We start from the raw sequence: 19,545 nt of genomic DNA on the forward strand, positions 1-19,545 counted from the left end.
ATACATATTGTACATCATGCAGTTCTGATATTTTTTACTGTATGATGAAAAAATTTCGTTTTTAAATGAACATTTGTGTATTAAATAAATAATTGCATGTTCCAATCAATGAATGTTGCAAAAAGTTTTAGACAAACTTATAAAATTTTTAACTTTAACATAAATTTACTTAATCGATATATTGTTAATGCATATTAAATTATTCTTCGTAAGTGGAGGTAAGGTCCATTAAGTAACTCCAAATATAAATTCAAAATCTTAAGTCAAAAATATTAAACAGGAGGTAGGAAAAATAAATAACCATTACTACACTAATTCAAATTGGAACAGCGCACAAGGCAACTAAAACCAAATTCAAATGATATAAACTAGTAACAATATAAAATTACTTAAAAATGATTTAAAAAATTATTTTAAAATATTGTAAAAATAATATTAACATAAAATTGTGTGCTCACAGAGCAGCAGATTTTTGTGACTTTTAATGTGGTAATTATTATTATTCTTTATGCTTGTATTGTCATTAGGGGCCTCGGGGCACTGTTAGTTTTGACTTTGCCACTAACAACAGAAAGGCTCCTGTGTGTTTGCAGACAGTGTGTCCCCTGATGAAGTGCTGCTCTGTGAACACACAATTTTATGTTAATATTATTTTTACAATATTTTAAAATAATTTTTTAAATCATTTTTAAGTAATTTTATATTGTTACTAGTCCATTAAGTAACCTCAGTTTCTGTACGTATTTTTTTCCAAAAATTTATAAAGTTTCTATTTCAAACGTGTCTTAGTAACTGTCACATTTACACTTAATGTAAAGTGACAATTTTAATTTCTAATTTTACTTAACCTTTAATTTTTCTGTAAACGTTATTCTTTTTTTCAATTTGGCAATTTTATTTTTAACTTTCTTGTTGACCTTTCTCACGGTCGTTGCGGTCATCGCACTTCCTGTGGGGAAAGTCAACCAACCCCTCTATTCACGCCTTTCTTTTTCCTCTTTTAATTTTAGGGGGGCTAACTAGCCAATCCCTTTACTTTAAATTTCAAACTCTCCGCCTCTTTAATTTTAATTGGTCGTAGTTTTTCTGGTCTACCCCAGTTAAGGAATTTTTAAGTCACTTTTTGAAAAGATTCTCTGTTGGCTTCTTCCTTGCATGTTCTTTTTTCGAGATGCGGACTTCGGTCCGTATCGAGGGATTTCTTTTTATTTTTTTCTTAGCCTTTATCTTAAATTAAATCCATATCTCTAATCAAATTCTGTAAATTTAAAATCAAAATTTTATACCTTTAATTTTCTTTAACATAAGAAAAACCTTCTCGAATTGAAGCTTTCTTTACATATTTATTTTAACCTCTAAATTACTCGTTCTTTTATAATTAACATTCATCTATAACGCCTTCTGTGTTTTAATTCTCCCGTCACCCATTTCAATAAAATGCCTTTCTTGTGTTGGTAGATGTGGTGAAAGATGTATGTTCTAAATAAAATGATATGTTAATAATTTAATCTTGTGCTGGAGAATTTATTTGCCTCTATTTTCATGATTTGTCATGTCCTGTGTGTACAGGGTGAGTACCTTTCAATTATTGTTATGGGCATGCATGTATGTGAATTCATTAGTTTTTCTTATTGGAAACATCAGCTTACTGTATTAAATCATATATTGTTTGGATATAGCATGACTTTATCGTATTTACCAATAATCTTTAATTTTCTTAGTTTTCACCCTTATTCTAAAGTTGGTGATACCAAATCATCCAATTTGTTCAAACCTCACACTTTGTGACCCTTTGAACCTATTGGGTTATTGTTATCCCACATTAGCATTGTACTACCACTTTCCTTAACGATCACATTCCCCTTCAATTTAATTAATTTACCTTTTATATATTTCGGCCTTAATTTGTTTTATCACGACATTCCTATCATTTAACCTTTTTAATCATGACTATATCCAATTATTAGTACATATACCAAATATTCCAATCTATTAATTACAATTACACAAATAACTTTACTTTACTTTATACGCACCAAATAAGAATTTATTATTCAACTCTTACAAATGGTGCCGTATATTTTTGTTGTGAGGTCCTAGGTTTTATTATGGTGTAATGAATTAAATGAAACAATACGTTTGTTCTTATTTGAATTTTTCTCTATGTGTTTTGCTATTTGATTTGGTAGTGATAAAATTGATATATATATTTATAAGAATGTCATAAAATATTCTCAAAGTGTTTATTGAACTATATCTAACTGTGTATCTAACTATTTAAATAGGCATATTAATATAATATTACAAAAGTGATTTATTTTGTATTTATGTTTAACCTAAAAAAAAAAAAAAAAAAAAAAAAAAAAAAAAATTGGCTACTATCAACTATAATGTATATTTATTAATATTGCTAATCTTATTAAAAGAGGCACTTTGGTTTTAATTTATTTACGCAATTTAATAAATTTTGTGTTTTGTTCCATTATTCTACTTGAAAAATATTTAATTTTGAACTAAATTAATCAATGTTTCCATATTGATGGACTGAGTCCCAATTTTGTTTTAAGTTTTGTTGTATGCTGGCCATACCAAGCTGAAGAGACGTCTTCATTAATTTTTCAGGATTGCTACTTTGCCCATCATTTGGATCTTTCTTTGGAATGGTTCAATGTTTTTTTTTTTCAAACTATTCTAATTGTTTTCCTACATAAACGTTAATTTGCTTTATATTTATGAATAAAAAAAAAAAAAAAAGAAAGAATTATAAATAAATATACTTACCATAATTGTATTTATACGTGATCTTATGTATATTAAGAATTAAATAATTTCCTGATTAGGTTATTTTGGTTCTACTATCTACTGGCTAAACTATTCTTTTGGTCAATTTTCTTTCTTACAAACAAACAAAAAAAAAAAAAATATTTTTTCGTCTTTCCCAATTTTTATTATTTAATGTTATCAACTTTTGTGAATTTATGTTTTGATATAAGATTTGGCAGGCTTATTTGATTGGTTTTGTTACCATTTCCCTAATGGAGTATCTGATAATTTGGTGTTTATTTGAATTATTACAAAAAAAAAAAAAAAATATTTGGGATAGTGAATTTCCTGAATCGTGTCTGGTAATACAGATGCCTCAAAAATTTATTTGGGATTACTTTATTAATATAATTGGGATAAAATATGTCCTGATTGCTCTGGGTAATACCTGAGCTCAACGATTTTTCGGGAATGATATTATTTTTAAGAGGCTCTTCCTTAAGGTTAAATTTGGTTAATACGATAGTATAAATGAAGTACATTGCGTCATTGCAAAAGCCCAGGTTCAAACCCTGGTCCACTGTTAATTAAGGTTTTGTTCATTAAGGAATTTTCTTCTTACTTTTTATTTTTTTTGCTGGTTAACTAAGCCAAAAAAAAAAAATTTTTTTTTGAATTCTCCCTGGTCAAAATAGAACCAGAAGTTAATTTTTATTTTTATTCTCCTGATCAAAAATGAATCAGAAGGTTATTCCTGGTCAAAGAAACCAGATGATAAATTATGATTTCCTGGTTAAAAAAAAACCAGATGATATAAAAAAAAAATAATAATAATAATGATTCAAGTGAATTATTAAATAAATTAAATTGTGTTGATGCTCTATGGGAAAAATCATCTGCGTAACTTGTTGATTCCTGGTTAAATAATTTGAATATATACATTAATATTTAATAATGTAAATGACTTTTATAATTTACCTTCATTATTTTAAAATAATAATGAAGTATCTTTTGAGGTAAAACAACTATTTTTTTGCTTTGCTTAAGAACATTCCTTCATTTGTTAAATGTAATTTAAAATTTTTTTTTTAATTATATGAATATTTTCTTTCGTAAAACAATTTTGTTTGTTACCATCATTTTTTTTAAGATTGTTGTTATAATAGTACGTTATTTACAAAATCTTTTATAATTAACGATGCTTTAATTATTTAATGACTATTTGTACAAACGAATAAATATACAATAGGTCACATGTTAAACTTAAAAAAAAAAAAAAAAAAAAATTATAATTATACAAGATTCTTCGTATACATTTTCCTACTCAATTAATATATAAATTGTGTAAACTAAATCTTTAAATGCATCATCAAATTTATATAATAATAATAATCTCAAATTTAATAAATTAATGTCACTACCAATCATTTTTTTTAACTGTGTTTATCATGAATTTTGCGAATTCTTTGTAAATGTGATCACTATGAATAATATTTAATGTGCGTAACCATACACTCTGTCTTTATTTTTAATTTTTTTAGTATACTTTCAAATCAATTTCTAATTTTTTTTTAATCTTATGTTGTATTGAATTTAAGTGACTGGACATTTTATATTTTTCTTCATTCGTTCGATTATGCTCAATAATATAGTTTTAACATAAATTGCAATAATTTTGTGTTTATAGTGTATATCTTAAGTGCTATTTATCAAATAGATATTTCTTCAAATATCTCAAATTTGTAATTGTACTGATATTTTATTGTATCGCAATTCCTCATCATGAAACAAAGGTTTTCTTATTAAGCATATTTGTGTGAAAATGGACAATTTCCTATTTTATTCCTCATCATTCCATGCTCTGAGAATTTCAAGAAGAAGAATCTCCCCTCTAATGAATAACTTTTGAACCCTCATTTTCAACTACCGTTTTTGTCTCATGGATGTATGTTCTAGGACGTGGTCTCTTATCTAAGGTCATGGGGTGAAGGAGAAAGCGCTGTCCATTTGAAATCGCACACAGCATGAATTTTACTACTTACTTTCTCTGGAGTGCTTAGACAGATTTTTATGGCCTCTTCCACGACAGGATGTTGTAAAACCCCTGGTCGATTCCTGTTTCATCAATTTCGTTAATTGGGGAAAACACCTGCTGAAGGGGAACCCTTCCCCACAATGTCCAAGGTTGAAGGGTGAGTCCTGTGGAGAAAAGGATGGAATGACCAGATAAGATTGCATCTGTGGGGCAACCTCAAGGAATGACCATCAGAACCCTGTTTGTTGACTTGTGTCAAGAAAATCCCCCCCCCCCACTTCCTCAAAAAAGTGAAAGATATTTCTCTCATCTTCCATTTTCAAGCTGAGTCATTTTTTTTGGAAAAAATAGACTTATCAATCACACAATAAACTTTGAGTCTTTAATGTACAATACTTGTTATTCTCAACTTGCAATTTAATTAATTGCGATAATTTTTTATCAGTAAATGAGATGTTTCTTAGATAAGATGTTCTTTATATTATTATTTGTTAAACCTTATATTCATGAATATGAGAATAATTCTTAATTTATTTCACTCATTTTAAGCACTTAGTTTTGTGTCAGCAATTTGAAATTTATATTGCTAATTAATGAACAATTTTTCTCTCCAATCCTTTTATCACATGTCTAATAAATTTTTTATTTTTATTAGAGTGTATGGTTAACATTAATTCTGTTTAGCGTATTTTTGGTTCACATATTTTATGTTCAATGAATTCAATGTATGATTATCTCAAACATAGTGCGTTCTAAACGACGTTTCCAATCAAAATTTCATAATTATGCTGATATTACATAATTGTTTATTTATTGCAAAATGCAATCGAGTTTTACGTTTGATTCCAATTTAATGTTATTATTCCTTTTATGTCATTTTAATTGACATTTATTAGTAATTGTATTTACATATTTTTTTGTTTTATTTGGCCTTATTCGTTTTTTTCTTCCTCGCTTTAGTTGCGTCACAATATGTTTGAGATCCAAGTATTAATTTTTCTAAACTTTCACTGATGTTTCCAATTTGTTGCCCTTAACAATATTTGCTCACCATATAATCATTTGTTATTAGTGTTGTTTTAAGTTGTTTATTTTTTGTGCTTATACGAACTATTACTGCTGTTTCCGTGTTTTTCTTTCCAGTGTTCATGAAGGAGTAATGTGAACATGAGATTTTCCGCCTGTAACAATTGTTGTTAGCTATGTACAGAAATTCAGTGCTGTGTACAGAAATGGGTGACTCTTTTTCCAATTTTATCTTTTTCTACTTTTACCTTTTATGCTAAGTTTTGAATTTTATTTTATGGTATCTATTTTTATTAAAAAATTTTTTTTATTTTTTCGTTATTTTGAATTTTAGGCAAATTTTTTTGTTTCAAACTTTTTGGAACATTTTTTTTGTATTGAGGAAAATTCTTATATTTTGATTGTTACTTATTTTTGTTTGAATTAAAATTTTCTTACGGCTTCGAAAATTTTATAAAAATTTCCGGTCTGTCCGGGTATTGTCACATTTACACTTAATGTAAAGTGACAATTTTAATTTCTAATTTTACTTAACCTTTAATTTTTCTGTAAACGTTATTCTTTTTTTCAATTTGGCAATTTTATTTTTAACTTTCTTGTTGACCTTTCTCACGGTCGTTGCGGTCATCGCACTTCCTGTGGGGAAAGTCAACCAACCCCTCTATTCACGCCTTTCTTTTTCCTCTTTTAATTTTAGGGGGGCTAACTAGCCAATCCCTTTACTTTAAATTTCAAACTCTCCGCCTCTTTAATTTTAATTGGTCGTAGTTTTTCTGGTCTACCCCAGTTAAGGAATTTTTAAGTCACTTTTTGAAAAGATTCTCTGTTGGCTTCTTCCTTGCATGTTCTTTTTTCGAGATGCGGACTTCGGTCCGTATCGAGGGATTTCTTTTTATTTTTTTCTTAGCCTTTATCTTAAATTAAATCCATATCTCTAATCAAATTCTGTAAATTTAAAATCAAAATTTTATACCTTTAATTTTCTTTAACATAAGAAAAACCTTCTCGAATTGAAGCTTTCTTTACATATTTATTTTAACCTCTAAATTACTCGTTCTTTTATAATTAACATTCATCTATAACGCCTTCTGTGTTTTAATTCTCCCGTCACCCATTTCAATAAAATGCCTTTCTTGTGTTGGTAGATGTGGTGAAAGATGTATGTTCCAAATAAAATGATATGTTAATAATTTAATCTTGTGCTGGAGAATTTATTTGCCTCTATTTTCATGATTTGTCATGTCCTGTGTGTACAGGGTGAGTACCTTTCAATTATTGTTATGGGCATGCATGTATGTGAATTCATTAGTTTTTCTTATTGGAAACATCAGCTTACTGTATTAAATCATATATTGTTTGGATATAGCATGACTTTATCGTATTTACCAATAATCTTTAATTTTCTTAGTTTTCACCCTTATTCTAAAGTTGGTGATACCAAATCATCCAATTTGTTCAAACCTCACACTTTGTGACCCTTTGAACCTATTGGGTTATTGTTATCCCACATTAGCATTGTACTACCACTTTCCTTAACGATCACATTCCCCTTCAATTTAATTAATTTACCTTTTATATATTTCGGCCTTAATTTGTTTTATCACGACATTCCTATCATTTAACCTTTTTAATCATGACTATATCCAATTATTAGTACATATACCAAATATTCCAATCTATTAATTACAATTACACAAATAACTTTACTTTACTTTATACGCACCAAATAAGAATTTATTATTCAACTCTTACAGTAACCATACACTACCCTTACAATAATGGAGGAAACACATTCTGTTTTTGACATTTTTTAAACATTTATCAAGAAATACTTAGAATTATTTGGTAAATTTAGAAGTGTTTAGTTCATACGATTTTTCATACTTAGCAATAAGGCTTAAAGCTTTCAAATGTTTGAGGACCGACAATAAATTATGAAAGAAAACAAGTATTTCTTAACACCCAATGCCAGAAGCTTGTACAGATTATTTTTGTTGTTATTTGCAATATTCGCATAAAATTTCGTAAACCTAGTTAATATATTTATGGAAATATGGTATTTTTAAGAAAAAAAATCTATTTTATAACCTATATGTATAAAAACCTGCATATATTATAAAAAAGTGAAAAACGAGTAAAATTAAATAAAATTTGATAGAGCAATTTAAAATTTATTGCAAATTATTGTTTTAAATTTGAAAAAAAGTCGTGAAAAACTGTTCAAGATAGGAGTATTTAGATTAGTTCTTTTATACTGTGCATGTGCAGAAATAATATTTTTTTTCTCCAGAATTTATTAGTGTATTTGGCAACTAATAAACTAAAAAAGTCTGATTTGGATATTTTAAAAAATAAAAATAAAAGTTTCAAGCAATATTTATTCTAGTTGCAAATTAATCTTCTAAGTATTTCCAAAGAAATGTTTAAAAAAATGTCTCTTCCATTATTGTAGAACAGTGTATTTCTTATGCTTCCGAAAAATATCGCAGAAAAATATGCATGATATACAATGATATTTGTCAATATTCTACAAATATTCGTGATGTATCTCAATATACTTTTAAAATATTATCATGCTCTTTTAAAACACTACTATTTCACGATACAAAGTCTGGTTTTATTAAATATTTAATAAAGCTCTGAATGCTTGATGCTAGCTATTTACCATAAATTTAAAAATAGATTTCTCCTACTTTATTTATAGCTAAAGAAGGCAAATTTTTTATCTTAAGATATTGCCTCATTTTTTATAAATCAATTAAGTTTTACAATATTTTTCAATAATTTAATTTAACGATAAATTTTAAACTTATTTTTCAGAAATCTGTAAGCAAGTGTTTATCTGAAATATTTCAATAAAATAGAAGACATAAAATATGCATTTTCAGCTGAATAGAATATTTATGGTTGAATAAATAAAGAGTGACAACTAGACGTTTAAAATTCAAACCTCCACTATTAAAAGTGATCAATGGAATTTTGCACTTTATCAGCACTGTTTCAGACAAGTCCTGTGAAACACCATTACAAACAGGAACTTCGGTTCTCATTAATCTTTGCTTGCAATAAACTACGATCTACAACTTAATATAGTGAAAATATTGTGGGCTTCAAATTCATGAGGCATAGATGCACTTAAAATTTCATTTCATCTTTCGTTGTTTTTCTCGTGACTCGTATTTTTAAAACAGCTATCAAAAGTTCTTTATTATAGCTAAAAAGAATTAAAATAACACCAATATTTTAAATCGACACGGAAGTCTCCATTTTAATCTATAATTGCTTTTTCAAAATCAATTAAGGAAAGCACCACTTGCAGAAAGATTTTTTCTTTTAATAGATTCATGGATCGCATTGTAAATAAAAATTTATTTTTACTTTAATCCATAAGTTTTGTAATACACATAGAATATTTTATAAAAGAAAGTAAACAAAGAAATAACAATGTTCAGTTCTAAAAGTTCTTAAGTGCTCGTTCGATTTATTAAAACAATTTATATAGTTATATAGAGATTATATAGTAGTCATTATATAGGACATACTATGGAGATTATATGGTTAGATCTCTTATATAGTTATTTGTATATTTATTTACGAAAATAGACACACTGTGAAAGATGGATATTCAAATATCACGAAACTTTTGTCGTTTTTGACGAAACCGTTTCTTGGTATATGCTCCGAGTAAATTTTTCGTCAAAGTGACGAAATCGTTATTTATTCCAAAGACATCTTGCGTTAGAGATTCCAGAGACATGGAAAAATAAGCACAAAAGTGAAATTAATATTAAGAGGTCCAAACTTTCGACTACTGCCTTGTCATATTTTTTCAGAACAAGGTTAGAATGAAGCTCGATATATGAAGGAACGAGGTTATGTATGAAATTATGCTTGTCTAATAAATGTATGCCTTGTGGTCCATTTTGTATTTAAGTCTATAGAGAGATCATAACAATTATTGTTTTGCCCTGTCTTTTAAATTAATTAGCACTTTTTCTAATAATCAGGTATTTTTTTAAAAGAATTAAAGCATATATTTGAATATTCCTAGAATGCCTAAAGAAATAATAATAATTGAATAAGAAATCTAGCTAAACTGTTTCTTTGCCAAAAATTCAATAAAACAAAATAATAAAACAAACTTACAACTAGAGAGATGGAAGGGGCCGATTTGGTCCCTCTTGTTCTTTTGTTTCTCTGTTATTCTAAAATTAACTTGCTGAAAGTGTTGAGCATTTCTGATTTTACATGATTTAATCATTTTAAGTGCTTATTTAATCATTCAAATGTTAGATTTATAGGAATTTATGTATGGAAATTTAAACCTAGAATGACGAACAGGAGGGGCTAGAGAGCCCCTTTAGGCACTTAGGTACGTATTCCATCCCATAACCTCAGGTAGTTTGGAGTATTAGGTACCCCTTGATATATTTATATTAGATCCCCTAGTTGATCCAGTTTTAATAAAAAATCAAGAGTATTTTAGTATATCAATAATTCAGATTTATACAGAAATGGAAATTCATTAATTTAGGAAACTAATGTATATTTAAAAATTAGTGTTCTATTTAATCATTTCCCCTAAACAAATTAAATTAAATACCATAGAATTTCGATGAAATGACAAGTCTATTATAGGTTTTGATTAAATGAACTATAATTTTGTATCTCTAATTGATATACATACGAACAATTTTGGAAATGCCAAATTGGCAATTTCAGTTTTTCGGGGTATACAGCACTGTGTTAAAAAACAATGTAATGAACTTTTTGATGTAATTTAAAATAGTAATGAATGTTTCCAAAATTTAATCTTTTAAAATTATAAAATAGATTATAGGAGCAACAAATGAAATAAACAGTTTTAGAAAATTAGAGAAACTTTTATACAAGAATCTACAATTCTGCTTAAAAGAAAAAAAGAGCATTAAATTAAACCAAAGCAAGCACTTTAGAATCTAATAGTATATATTTTTAAGAACATCATATTGAAAAGATTACAAAATTTGTAAAACAGAGAAAATATTAAAAGTGTAAAGTAGCATATGCATCGAATTCAATTAAAGCTTTTCTGCTTCTGTCAAAATATCAAAAACTACTGAGATGTAATCATAAAAGAAAGAGGAAGTTTTCTCGCTTCCTTAACTAGAAATCTTCAGACTTAATTAAACTCGTTGGCAGTGTGATTTGGAGAACAAATTTTTTGAATTAAACTACTAGTTAGTAAAGTTTTTCTTGACAATAAGAAACTTTTGCTCGTATTTCATCAACGGAAACATACATTCGATTAAATATAATGGATTTGTTTCATTTTAAGTAGCATTAAAAATATAACTAGGAACTCAATTACAAAATTGGTAAACTAAAGAGATAAGTATAAGCTATTAGAATTTTCATTTTAAAATTATGGTAAAATTTATTAACTGCAGTTTTAACATCCAATTAACAGTAAAGTTTTCAGTAAAGAACATTTTTACATTTACGGTTTTGAAACCGTTTACAGCTGGTATGGTTTGAAACAATGAATACAAAACTATACGGTTTCTTAATTATTTACAACTGGAATGGTTTCGACGGTAATGAAAGAAATCTAACTGGACAGTAAAGATAGGTTTTCGTTAAGTGAAGAACATTCGGTAGTCTATTACACAAATGGGGGAGTGCAGGGCACTAGATACTCTTCATGTGTTGAAGGGAAAGGAAGAAATATTGTGGCGTCAACTCTGGGACTCTAACCAACACCTCCTAGAATAAGGAAGGCCTCAGCACGGATCAATTTAGTAGTCCGATGTGACGAAGTTGACTGCGCAGTTGATGAAAAATAAGAAAGATGTCATTACGTTCGGGGTACTAAGTTGCGCAGTGGTTGAAAATACGAAATATGTCATTACGTTTGGACTACTAAAGGATATTTATGGTAACCCGTGCAGAGGCCTACTCTTTTCTAGGAGGTGTTGCTCTAACCCAGTGACTCCTCCCCCAATGTCAGTCTCATGACCGTTTTATCAGTCATGAGACTGACAGATTAGCCCTCTCACCTACAATATATACACAGCTGCACGGAACTGAGTGACTTCATTAAGTGGACCTAATTTTATGCAATAAAATTCTGGTTTCTTAACCGCATTAGGTAAAAGCAGTTAATAAACAGTTCTTCTCATAATTAATGGTTTGAATAACACTTTATTTATGGTTTTTTTACTGTTTTTTTTTATATGGTAAAGTAACTGTTAAATAAATTGTTATTTAACTTCTTTTTCTGAGAAATTTCTAATAGGGTAACATGGAAACGCGATATGGTACTTTTAATAAACAACCGAAGGGATTATTCTAAAAAAAATAACGAGTAAGAACAGGTTTCAGCGGGAAATTGTATGTTTAGTTTTGATTGATAAACAAACTTAAATGGTTTTTATGTTTAGAAACCAACCAGAGTCATTTTCGAACAAAGACTTCTTTTATTGTTTGTATTTTGTTTTAATTAATATACAAAGTTATGAAATTTGTTTTATTGAAATAGTGAGATAAGCATGAAAGAAAATAATGTACTGTAAGCAAATTTTTCATTAACAACACGAAGGATAATGCTCAAAAACTGAAAGAAGAAATAGGTTCAAATGTAAAATTAATAGGTTCTAACATAAATAGTTTGCAAATGTGGAAACTCAACCAGGTTCATTTTCGTTCAAAGAATTCTTTTATTGTTGGTAATTATTTTAAGAAAAATACAAAGCCATGAAATGTAACTAAATCTAATAATGAAATAAACATAAAAGAAAACATGATATTGTAAGCACAAAAACACAAAAGATAATGCTTCAAAACTTACAAGAATAAATAGATTCAAACGTAAAACTTAATATAAATTTTTGATGGACATACAAATGAAAACGGCTTTTAACTCGTTGAATTTTTAATTTAATAGAAAGACCAACCAAAGTCACTTTCGTCCTGAACTTCTATTATTGTTTGTATTTTTTTAAATTAAGGGAATTCACGTAATTTAATTATTTTAGTAATGAAAAAGGCATTGAAAGGAAACATTTGTCAGAAAATTTTAATGAAATACTCGAGAGATGATAATGTTCAAAAACTTACAAAAAGAAATAGGTTTAATCGTAAAACTTATTGCAAAGTTTTGATTGACATGCCACTAGAGTCACTTTTGTCCAAGACATTTTTAATGTAACCATGTTTTTATAAAAATTGAAATGTCACGCAGTTTATACTTTTTTAAATAGTGAGATAAGAATTAAAAAATATGTTATAGTACGGAAACTTAGAAAAAAGAGAAAAAAAAAACTCGAGAGAACTCTCAAGAAACTTACACAAAATAGGTTTAAGTGTAAAACTTAATATGAAGTTTTGATTGGCATGAAAGTTTAGACACGTTTAACTTTAGAGAATATTTATAAATATAAAGTTATAAAATTTTATTGTTCTAAAAATATATTCAAATTAAAGGTTTTAACGTAAAATTTAATATTAAGTTTTGATTGATATGCAAATAGTTTTTTAAATGGTTTTTAAATTTGGAAGCTCAACCGGGCTCATTTTCAATCAAAAACCTCTTTTATTGTTTTTTTTTTATAAGTAAGGGAATTCACGTAATTGAAAGTATTAGAGTAATGAGAAAGGCATTAAAATGAAATATTATTGTGGTGTGATCATGGGATCACCACAATGTTTACTTTTCCTAATACCTACTGGGCTGTCTCCAACAGGAGCGTCCTCTTTGTTGCCTTAGCAGGATCTCTAGGGCTCGACTCCTAGCTCGTCTTTAGAGATTCTCGCAACCGCTAAGGAGGGGACGCTATGTTTTGGAGACAGCCCAGTAGGTATTAGGAAAAGTAAACATTGTGGTGATCTCATGATTACACCGCAATTATATTTTGTAAGTTGACTTTTAATGAACAACTTAAGAGATAATAGCGATCGAAAACTCACAAGATGAAATAGGTTTAAACATAAAATTTAATATAAAATAGTATTTATAAGCAAATGTAAGTAATTTTTTTAATTTTAGAAAGTCCAACCTAGGTCACTTTTCAATCTAGTCTATTTCAATATCTAAAAAATTCCATATTTACACTTTTTTCAATTCTAGTATGAAAATTTAAAAATATATAATGTATATATTTTAATATTTGCCTTTAATGTATGTATATAATGTATATATTTTTTAATAATAATATAATAATGTATAATATTTTGATTTACATATTTATTAATTTTTCATTATTTTTGATATCATTTTTACAAATCAAATTTTCTCTTATGTATATATTTTCTTATAAATTACAAATTCATTATAATCTTAGAGCATACATCTTTAAAACTTCAAAAATTTCAAATTTTTCCCATACTTATACGTAACTATTTGCGTAACAAATATTGAACTTGAAGTATCATTTTTTTTTGTTGGTGAATCTTTCATGCTCATGAACGATACAAAAACACTTTCAAATATATATCGGTGTGTATGACGAAAATGTTTCCTCAATTAGAAAACTCATCGTAGTGCATTGTGGGAAACTTTTAATTAGAATTAGATTTTAATTAGATTGAATGATCAAAAAGAAAGTGACAATATAAGCCGACCGACCTGCATGGTGTTCAAGCAATTGACTTTGAACCAGGAACGTTCTAGGTTCGAAACTGAGTCAGGCATCGGTATAATTTCTCTCACTAATCTATGTGTCAATCGTATGTAGATGGGTTGCATTAATTTACCTGTATGATGCCCACGATAAAGTGATTATAAGCAAAGTAACTACAGCAGTGACTGCGATTTTTGTGTGGAATAAATAGAAGGACGATTTATTTCTTTAATTTTGACAAAATTTGTTTCTTCAAAGAATTATTTCGTCTCTTTGACCAAATTCTTGTTCGGAATATATAAATGGAAACGGTTTCGTCGAAAACGAAGAAAATTTCGTGATATTTGTGTATTCACTTTTTGAGGAGTACGCCAATGTTAATTTCATTTTAATATAACTTGTAACTAGTACTGTCTCTGTAGCCTTTTAGTGGCCAAAGCAATTTTGTTTTTTGTAGAAAATTACGAAATTTAAATTAAATTTATGGTTGTTGTTTGTTATTTCTTAAAACAACAAGAAACAAGTAAACGAAAATTTTGTTATTAACAACAACTAAAGCTAAATCAAAAATATAGAATATTAACATCTTCCCAAAAAATGAAAGCTTATACAGTAAAATATGATATTCTATTTCTCATTTCAATATCCAACTGCTTCAAGTAAAAGTGAATAATAAAGCAAAAGGAATTTTTAAGCAATACAAGAATCCATTTACATATTTGCATTCCATAACTGCTTGAACTTGCTAGTGTAATCAGCAAATATCTTCAGCTCCTTATCTTCTCAATGATGAATTCCAGCTTATTTAAGTAGTTAATAACCCTGGGAATCATCAAGATATTTGAGAGGTAAATTTGCACGGGGAGCCATAAATTCCGTTCATAAACTACTGTGAATTGAATATGTAATTAGATAATCAAGGAAACGTGGAATATTTTGGAGTTACATTTCTCGATAACGTTGATTTAGTTATAGTTATTGAATCCTAATTCCTTTCGCCATCATATTACCTTACAACAAAATATATTGAACATTAATCGTTGGTGTAAAATATCATTTTGGATATCTTTAGTATCTCTTACTAGCAAAATTTGTTCAAAAATATTAGGTGTGTGTAGATGAAATTTGGATATTTTCCGCCAGCTTTGTTATTCGTATTTATTAATTTTTTTGTTTCATTTACTTGTTTTTATTAAATAATGTATCTCTAACTGTTAATGAACAACATACAAAATCGAAAAAAATATATCTTAATTATGACTGTTGACCTATTGATCTGATTTTCACTTAATAATATGCAAACTTCGCGATTTATGGAGAAATTTATTTAGCCCTTAATATATTAAAGAATACTTTCTTTAAATAAAAATATACTTAACTTTATTTAGATAATAAAAATTACATTAATATATTATGTAATAAAAGTTATATTAACTTTAATCAGTGCAATTGGAGATTTAATGTGTTTTAAATTATTTATAAGGCTTATTTGGGTATTTTTACTTAATTATATATATATATATATATATATATATATATATATATATATATATATATATATATATATATATATATATATATATATATATATATTAGTATTGTTGACTGATAATTTTGAATTATTGATCTGATTTTTGCATACTAATATGCGAACTTCACGGTCTAAGGAGCAAATCGTTTCTTTCTTTCTGAGAATTTGGTACCACTGCTGGTACAGATGGTAATTTAAATTAAAACTTATGGATTAAATAATATGTTCTTTGAAAAAAACTATATTTCTTCTCATGTTATTTTAAAATTTAATGGGTTTCAAAATATTTTTTAGGCTTATTGTACTGAGAAATGAAGTATGTTTAAAATGAAAAGAATATTTTTAAATTTCGTGTGTTTCTGGTTCTATGAAGAAAATCAAAAAGTACTTTGGTAATGGCTTTGATTAAATTAGCCACAATATATATATATATATATATATATATATATATATATATATATATATATATATATATATATATATATATATATATATATATATATATATATATATATATATATATATATATATATATATATATATATATATATATATATATATATATATATATATATAATATATATATATATATATATATATATATATATATATATATATATATATATATATATATATATACAGGGTGTCTCAGTTAAGCGTTTCAGAACTTCTAAGAGGGGTAGGGGGCATACTGACGACTCGAAATCATATAGCAATGTGGGGTCGGAAATGCTTTCCTGAAGCGGTGACGTACACAGAAGCACCATACATTGAAAAAATTATATGGTACATGGGCCAAAGTAAGTGTTCGAAGTTTCTGCCACCGGCCACAATGTACACCTCACATCTCCGGCGCATGGACATTCGAGCATTCTGCAATACTCCAGGCAACTACTGCGATTCTTGCAACCAGCATTATCAACAGGGGTGTCACAAACCAGTGTTTTCATATGACTCCAGAAATCAAGACGTGATAGGTCGGGTGACCGAGGAGGCCATGTAATTTTTTCAATGTATTATTATAGCGATTTTTCACTTACGGTCTCCTTTCTTTATGGAGCTTCTGTGTAAGTCACCGCTTCAGGAAATCATTTCCTGAGCCCACATTGCTGTATGATTTCGAGTCGTCAGGATGCCCCCTACCCCTCTTAGAAGTTCTGAAACGCTTAACTGAGACACCCTGTATATATATATATATATATATATATATATATATATATATATATATATATATATATATATATATATATATATATATATATATATATATATATATATATATATATATATATATATATATATATATATATATATATATATATATATATATATATATATATATATATATATATATATATATATATATATATATATATATATATATATATATATATATATATATATATATATATATACGTTATCTGACAGTGTGTCTTCTGATGAAGTGCTGTTTTGCTAACAAACTTTAACATATCTTTAGAATTTCGTTTTTGCTTGTTTTTGGTTTCTAATTTTTTATTTACTATATACTGATAGAAGTTGGTAAATGTTTCAAAATTCGGTAATTTTATCACAATTTCTTAGATCATGGCATAAAACACATGTACTTGGTCAAATTTACTTTTAAATGTTGTATTTTTTGCTAAATATTCTTTTTTACTGGCAGTTGCAATTTTTTATAGAATTTACAGACAGATGAGCAATGTATTTATAAATAATTTTGAGACTTAGGCTGAAATTGTTGTCCGTATCATAATCATTCAGAACAAATGAATAGAAATTAGAAATATGATTGAATAATACTTATTTCTGTAGTTTTCAGATATGCAAACATTTTTACACTGTTTTTAATGCATTAAAAATAGAAATGGGAAAGTAGACTACAAAAAGTGTATTGATTATATATTCCAAAGGAATATAAAATTTATGATTTGGCATGTATTTTTTACCCTTACATGCCCGCGGCTGGGCATGTAGATATTCAATCAGAAATACCTTTATATACCGATTAAGCTCCCCTAAAATTTTAAAGAAAATCGTTAGGATTTCGGATAGAGCAAATAAGGGAAGAGCAAAGATGGGACAAAAGAAAATCGATTATATTTGATAAAACTTAGTAATATTTTCCGTAATTACTATATAAATAAAAATATAATTAAAAACAAAACTAGCACATTGTTTTTTGCTTTCCTTGTCATGTTAGTTCTTATCAATTAAATTTTATCACAACTGCTTTGCATGTGAAAATAATTAATCTTAAAGCTTATAGCATCATTTGAACGTGTCATGTTGAAGGACGTATACTTGGCTGATAATATTTAATAATTCAGATAATTTTACTTTATAATTAATAATAATATTCTGCAGTTTTCTATCTATGCTTATTCATGCTTAATAATTCCATTTCAATAATAATACTTCTAATTTATACTTAAAATAATTGTGTTTATATGGATATAATGTTATTCATATGATATTTTAGACTGTTTAATATAGGTACATATATATTTTTTCCTTTATATGTAATTGAAAAAAGGATGTTCGGGCATAAAATATTCTCCTCCGTGAACGGAAAAAAAATTCTGGCAAAATTACAGATTGCGGCTATTTCCTCTATTTTGAGGGTCAGAAATCCAAATCTGCTGAAAAAAGGTATGTTTATTCGAAGAAAAAACTTTTTTTGTGTCTGATTTTGTAACTTGAAATATCGTTTACATTAATTAGCAAATTTGTCCCATTTTGTTAAAAAATTTGTTTTTTCTTCTTGAATCCCTTCATGAGCAGAATTCAGTCATTTTTCTGTTGTTTCCAATTCGATGTCCTTTCTTGTAAATTAAACTGACGAACTTCTTTATCATTACATGAACAGTAGACTTCAATACTATAGATTTTTAAGGTTTAACTGAAGTGAACAAGCTCGAACATCTGTTGCGATATTTTATAACTTACATGCATCCAAAATTGCATCAACAATTTTAAAAAGTTTTCTTTTTAAATGACTGCAAATTACTATTAGGACATTAATATTAGATTTGAAACCTCACTTGGAGAATATAATTCTGGTAAAATGACCGTACTGTATGATAAATACATTTTTGGTACAATAAACCATAATTTTGGTAATTAAACCAAAATACACAGTACGTGAACCTTTCGTTAGGTAATTATACCGATCTCTATGCTAACTTTTTACCGGAAATTGTGGTTTTCAAAATTATACTTCTTATAACTACTTATTTTGTAACAATTGCAAAACTAAAAAATAAATTTAACCAAATAAATGGTTTTTGTGCCCTAAAGTAGTTTTAGGTTTTAAAGTATCGCGACTGACATGTTTAGAACTGTCACTCATTTTCCCATTTATTTGGTAATTTGATATCAATGAGTTTTCAAATAGAATTAAAATATAATGGTAACAGTCTGTTTACACATAAATGGTTTATTTAAACGTTTGATAGGAGTGAGATGACTGTTATATATTTCTAATTTTATTTTCTCAATCATACATTGGGTAGAGTATAATATCATACAATGGGTAATCATACAATGGGTATGAATGATGTCATCAAATATTTAACTAAAATGTTTTA

The 19,545-nt window shown here is 27.2% G+C and overlaps 1 long non-coding RNA gene across 1 annotated transcript in view; it reads left to right on the top strand.

Moving 5' to 3' along the window:
• Positions 1 to 799: 799 nt before the first annotated feature.
• The window catches only part of LOC147801037 (uncharacterized), a 93,714-nt gene continuing 74,968 nt past the window's right edge, over positions 800 to 19,545 (top strand). Inside the window, exon 1 of the long non-coding RNA XR_015430698.1 lies at positions 800 to 7,081. This is a non-coding gene — a long non-coding RNA (uncharacterized LOC147801037). The remainder of the gene's footprint in view (positions 7,082 to 19,545) is intronic.

The sequence above is a fragment of the Parasteatoda tepidariorum genome, chromosome 12 (assembly GCF_982258835.1).
Source record: "Parasteatoda tepidariorum strain Cologne lab strain chromosome 12, Ptep-v5.0, whole genome shotgun sequence".
NCBI lineage: Eukaryota > Metazoa > Arthropoda > Arachnida > Araneae > Theridiidae > Parasteatoda > Parasteatoda tepidariorum.